This window comes from Sminthopsis crassicaudata, chromosome 4, assembly GCF_048593235.1.
Source record: "Sminthopsis crassicaudata isolate SCR6 chromosome 4, ASM4859323v1, whole genome shotgun sequence".
Lineage (NCBI taxonomy): Eukaryota > Metazoa > Chordata > Mammalia > Dasyuromorphia > Dasyuridae > Sminthopsis > Sminthopsis crassicaudata.
In genome coordinates, this window is record NC_133620.1 from 373,615,805 (window position 1) to 373,622,680 (window position 6,876).

Here is a 6,876-nt window from a genome sequence, read left to right on the forward strand (position 1 = left end):
GCCCTGTGAAACCTATGGATCTCTTTTTAGAATCATATTTTGTTTTGTTTTTGAAGGCAATCAGGGTTAAGTGTGTGAGGGATGTAGAAGACCCTTACCCAAAATGACTATGCAGAGATCATTCAGTAGAAAGCAGAAAGGTTGTTTATTAATAAATTCTCATGAAAATGAGCAATTCCACTGCAAGGAAGGAAAGAGAGAAAGCTCAAGGTAGAAGAATTAGTAAAGATATACAGCTTTTATAGGTTCTGTTACAAAGGATTACATTATAAGTTGAGGAGCATTGAGAAATAGGTGATCTCTCTCCTAATTGAATATTAAATATTGGTGCCAAAGGCAGATTAGGACAGAATGCTTTGTTTCCCTGGTTCTGAGAGGAATCATCAATCAGACCTTCAAACTTCAGATTACTGAGCTGACATCATTTAAACTAATAGTCTAAATATTGATAACATTGAATAAGCGTAAATGTCATCATCTCTGGTTAAGTAAATATGTTTATAGCTGGCCAAGGCTCAAGTAAATATGGACCTGCACATATTATACAAATCATAGAAAAAACACAGAAATAATGAAAATAAAATACAGAAAAAGAATTCATACATTCCTGTAAGTTCTTCACCTTATCTCTCTATTCCACACAAGTGACTGCCCAAGTATCTGACTAGTAAATATTTCACATCAGGTTTTCTTGACTTCAGGACTGTGCTCTATCTACTACTTCACCCAGCAGTCCCAGAATCAGATTTTTAAATGCACAGAATGATAAAGGAAACTGATTCTACTGAAATACAGTTAAGTCCTAAGTTTGTGATTGGGTTGTCAGACATGACATGAGGGCTTTAACTAGCAATTGTTTCATCAAAGAAAAAAGTTATAAAATTGGCAAGGGGTAGAGGGTAAGCTAGTTAAAATTCCATTTGGGGTTGTGGGGAAAGTGATCCAGGAAAAAGATATTATGGCACCTTAAAACTAGGATGCAGCATCACTTAGCTATATCCTGTCTCTCACATTCCAGAACTTAGCATGTTGCCTGATATATATTGTATAGTCTTTCAACCAGATGTAACTCTTAAAGATCTTGTGAACACCAAAACTACCCGTAAGGTTTTCTTGACAAAAGTATTGGAGTTTGCATTTCCTTCTCTCTTCAATTAAGACAAACAGGTTAAGTAACTTGCCTAGGGTTATACAGTGAGTATCTGAAGATGAATTTGAATTCAGGTCTTCCTGACTATAGACCCAGACTCTATCCACTGAGTCACTTAGCTGTTTCACTTGGCATATAGCAAGTATTTAATAAATGCTTGTTGACTGACTGATATCCCTAATGCAGCCAACATTTTTAAAAATTTTATTTAAAATTTTTTTAGATTATACACGTACACTCACTTATTACATATTTCCATATGAGTTATATTGGGAGAAAAAAATCAGAACAAAAGAGAAAAACCATGAGAAAAATAAAAACAGAAGAAAAAAATTGAAAATAGTATGTTCAATCTATATTCTATCTCCCTAGTTCTTTATCTGGATTCAGATGGCATTTTCCATCCAAAGTTTATTAGAATTGCCTAAACAACTGAATTGTTGAGAAGAATCAAGTCTATCACAATTGATCATCACATAGTCTTGCTGTTGCTATGTAGAATGTTTTCCTGGTTCTGCCTGCTTTATTCAGCATCAGTTCATGTTAGCCTTTTTAAAATTTTTAATAATAGCTTTTTATTTTCAAAATACACGAAAAGATACTTTTCAATGTTCATCCTTGAAAAACCTTGTGCTCCAATCTGGAACTATGCCCAAAAAGTTGTCAAACTGTGCATACCCTTTGATCCAGCATTGCTGCTACTGGGCTTATATCCCAAAGAAATACTAAAGAGGGGAAAGGGACCTGTATGTGCCAAAATGTTTGTAGCAGCCCTTTTCATAGTGGCTAGAAACTGGAGGATGAATGGATGTCCATCAATTGGAGAATGGTTGGGTAAATTATGGTATATGAAGGCTATGGAATATTATTGTTCTGTAAGAAATGACCAGCAGGAGGAATACAGAGAGGCTTGGAGAGACTTGCATGAACTGATGCTGAGTGAAACGAGCAGAACCAGAAGATCACTATACACTTCAACAACAATACTGTATGAAGATGTATTCTGATGGAAGTGGATATCTTCAACATAAAGAAGATCCAACTCACTTCCAGCTGATCAATGATGGACAGAAACAACTACACCCAGAGAAGGAACACTGGGAATTGAATGTAAAATATTAGCACTACTGTCTATCTACCCAGGTTACTTATACCTTCGGAATCCAATACTTAACGTGCAACAAGAAAATTGGATTTACACACATATATCTAGGTTATACTGTAACATATGTAAAATGTATGGGATTGCCTGTCATCTAGGGGAGGGAGTAGAGGAAGGGAGGGGAAAATTTGGAAAAATGAATACAAGGGATAATGTTATAAAAAATTACTCATGCATATATACTGTCAAAAAATGTATAATTATAAAATTAATAAAAAAAAGAAAAAAAGAAAAACCTTGTGCTCCAAATTTTTCTTCCTCCCTTCTCTTCTCCCTTCTCTTCTTCCTAATATATATTAAAGGTGTAATTCTTCTGAATATATTTCCAACATATAACTTTTATGAGTCTTTTCTGAAATCAGAATAATATTCCATTACATTCATAAAACATCACCTATTTAGCCAATCCCTAAATGATAGGCATTTGCTCAGTTTCCAGTTCTTTGCCTTTTTCTTTTACTGAGACAATTAGAGTTAAATGACTTGCTCAGGATCACACAGCTAGGAAGTATTAAGCGTCTGAGTTCAGATTTGAACTCAGGTCCTCTTAACTTCAGGGCTGGTGCTCTATCCACTGTGCCACTTAGCTGCCCCTGAATATTCTTTCTAGGTTGCATTCCTCATTTCCTGGAGATTTCTCTCCTATGTCCCCAGAAACCTCTGCTGCCCAGGAGGCTCATTCCAGCCCTAGACTTCACATATTGGAAGTACCCTCTGATCCTCCCCGTGATTGCCATATTCCTCTCAGAATCTCAGTATTAAGGAAGTCACCCTAGTTACCTGTGTCTTTATTTCTTTCCAGGCTACAATGCCAGATATATGGTAACCATTTGTTAAATGTGTTTTTGGGACAGCTAGATTGGTTTGGAGCCAAAAGAACCTGAATTCAAATCCATTTTTGATTCAATCAAATCTGGTCTCAGACACTTAACACTTCCTATCTGTGTGACCCTAGGCAAGTCACTTAACCCCCATGGCTGCCCCGCCCCCCTGATAAATAAATAGAAGTTTGTTGCCTAAAAGAACCATCATATGAAAGATCTGTATTCAAGTTCTATCTCTAATACATATTTATTGTGTGTTATTAGGCAAAGCACTCTGTGGTTAATTTTCTTTTTCTTTTTGCTACACTATTACTATCTCTCCTCATCCTTCATACCAGCCCCAACTGAAGGGAAAGAAAACCTAGCCAAACCCAGGCAACTTTCTAAGACTATATTGCAATTTTGCTGCAATACAGCTGATTTGGTTGAAGGAGTTTCATCATCCCTAAGTTTCCTATGCTAAGGAAATCACAGATCCAATATTTATTCTCTAATGAATGAAATATCTTTTAAGTTGTAAGTTATTATTAAAATTTACAAGGATTTGTTTCACAATGAAATAATTGTTCACGTTATTTTCCTCTGATATGGGAGTACTGATTTTGGCTTCTCAAGGATAAGCTAGCACTCAAGGAAACAGGCTCTCAGATGTTGTCCTACACTGGAAAGTCTTTGGATATTGATCCAGCATCAAATTATGCCCTTAGAAAACCAGCCTAGATTGCTGTGGGGAGAAGCTTGGGCCCCAAATGATTCCATTTAATGCAACAAACATTTATTAAGCATCTACTGTATATGCAAGTCACTGTGCTTGGAGTAGGGGGAAGAGAACAGACAAAAAAGGAAACAGTTCTCTCTTCCACATACACTTTCCTCATTGTGTTTTCAATATATTGCTGGTCAGCATAAGAAATTAAAAGAATTTGGGGGGAGTTTTGTGGAAGCCACAAATGATACAGAAAAAGTTTAGAAACTCAGAAATGCATAAAAATATGTACATATTAGCATATTTTATCTTTTAATGACATATTAATTCAGACTCTCCTTCCTGAAGGGAGGACCAAAAAATTTTCCCCAGATTTTCCAGATCACAGGGAAGGGGAGTTAATGAGGAAGGGATAACTATAGTCTCTACTTTCAAGGAACTACATCTACTCTTTACTTCCACTTTTAGGATCATAGAGTATTAGACTTTAGATTATCTAGTTTACTTCTTCGGTTTATAGATGAGCAAAATGAGTATCAGAGGGGAAAAGTAATTTTACCAATCACAAAACTTGTTATTGACAACTGTTGCCAAATCTATTACAACATGCTCCTGTACACTTTAAAAGGCTCAAGGTATCTATGCCTAGTATAGTGCTTCAGTGCCTGATACATAGAAGGTGCTTAATAAATGCTTCTTGGTCTTTAGTAACCTTTGAGGAAGAGTCTTTCCCTTCCCAAAAGTCCTCAGGGCTGGCCATACTCCAAATTGCTACTTCCAAATAGGTTCCTGCAGCTGTAACTCCAGCCCCTATGACTCAACCCATTTCCAGGGACTGAATAGGAAAGAGTATTACTGGAATTTAGGGATCTATGGTCCACCCAGGATACTAATTTCTTTCAAAGCTCATCTGTGTGAATTTAGACCAGTTTACACAATCTTCCTGGGCTGTAGTATTTTCCGAGCTGCTTGACAAAGGTAATTTATAAACAATCCTTTCCAACTCTGATTATCCAAGTGATTGTGTCATGTTGGAGTCTTCCTTGGCCAATTGGCAGCTTTGGGATGAGGGAGGAGTTGGATGAGGAGAAGTGTTGCTGGGTGGTCCATTCTCAAAATTCCTCTGCCCTGGACCTAGGCCAATTATGAGATTTATGGAGGGTGGGGTTTTGGTCTTAAGCAGTCATCCAGCTTATCTTTGTCAACCAACCAGGACCTGAAATTTCTCAAATGTGATCTTTAGAAGTTGTTCTGGGTATGAAGATAAGGGTGCCATTTAGCACTACATTTTCTTTCAGAACCTGCCCATGCCTTCTACTGGTACTTTTGTTTTTAGCAGCTGACAGGATGTCAGAACTGAAAGAAGGCACTTCTGTAGGATTCAGGACCTTCCTTTTCCTCTCCTTCCCTTGTGTTTGCAAGACCAATGTATACTGGAGGGAGTTTCTTGGGGAAGAGGACTATGTTCTCCACAATATTCGATGTGTCCATCGAATCAAATTGTAATTTTTTTCAGCTAGGTTATTTTGACACTGAGAAGGTCTAGATTTAGGGAACCAAAATGAGATTTGGGTTTCTGGTTGTCAGAGAGTTAAATGATAAAGTCTAGTGGCAGATTCAGGGTTCAGGGAATCAAATGGAGAGGTTTGGCTCCCTACAACCCCTTGAGATTTGGTACAAAGGCAGAGAGTTTTGGGGACTCCCTTCTGGTGGTGCAGAGATTCTCTGTAAAGGAATTTACAGACCTGAAAACCTAGATTGAAAAAAGAGGTTTATTATGGGGATTGGAAGTAAGGTTAGAAATCCTGACAGAGAGGCATAAAATCTAGTTAGGGAAATAAGTGAAGGTAAAGAGAGGATAACAGTGGAAAAGAATATTCCAGTGGATAGAGGCCCTTGGCATCCTAAGCATGGCATAGCTGGCATGTTTGGAACCTCTGCAAAGAGATTTTAGCTTAGCTCTTTTACATTGAGTGTCCTAGTGGGGGCTGAGAGAGCCTGGATCTCCTATTGGAATTCAAAGGGATGCTTTTTATCCAGGATCTGTAATTGAATCAAAGGCTCTGGCATCCTGGAAAGACAACTTGTCTGGGGAAGATATGCCTCAGCCAGGAGGGTCTGGGAATCTGAAAGGAATCACAGATCAATAGGAAATAGTTTCTTAAAGGGCTTCAACACTGTTTCTCTGGTGATGACAAGGTCTACTTTTAGCATTGTTACCTCTATAAGTAGTAGCTTTTTGGCCCACCTGCTCAATAAAGCTGGTTGACTTGACTGGAGTGTTAGCTGGAGATGAGTTCTCTCATTTATTTATTTTTTTTAAGAATGTATTTTTATTTATAGTGTTAACTATTTCCTAATTATGTGTAAATTTTTTTTTATGTGCAATTCTTTTTTTAAATTTTTTTATTATATATATATATATATATTTTATAATATTATCCCTTGTATTCATTTTTCCAAATTACCCCCCCTCCCTCTATTCCCTCCCCCCGACGACAGGCAATACCATACATTTTACATGTGTTACAATATAGTCTAGGTACAATACATGTGTGTGAATATCATTTTCTTGTTGCACAATAAACATTAGAATCCGAAGGTACATGCAACCTGGGCAGACAGATATTAGTGCCAACAATTTACATTCACTTCCCAGTGTTTCTTCTCTGGGTGTAGCTACCTCTGTCCATCATTGATCAACTGGAAGTGAGTTGGATCTTCTTTATGTTGAAGATTTCCACTTCCATCAGAATACATCCTCATACAGTATTGTTGTTGAAGTGTACAGCGATCTTCTGGTTCTGCTCATTTCACTCAGCATCAGTTGATGTAAGTCTCTCCAGGCCTCTCTATATTCCTCCTGCTGGTCATTTCTTACCGAGCAATAATATTCCATAACCTTCATATACCACAATTTACCCAACCATTCTCCAACTGATGGACATCCATTCATCTTCCAGTTTCTAGCTACAACAAAAAGAGCTGCCACAAACATTTTGGCACATATATTTATGTGTAAATTTTTAAAACA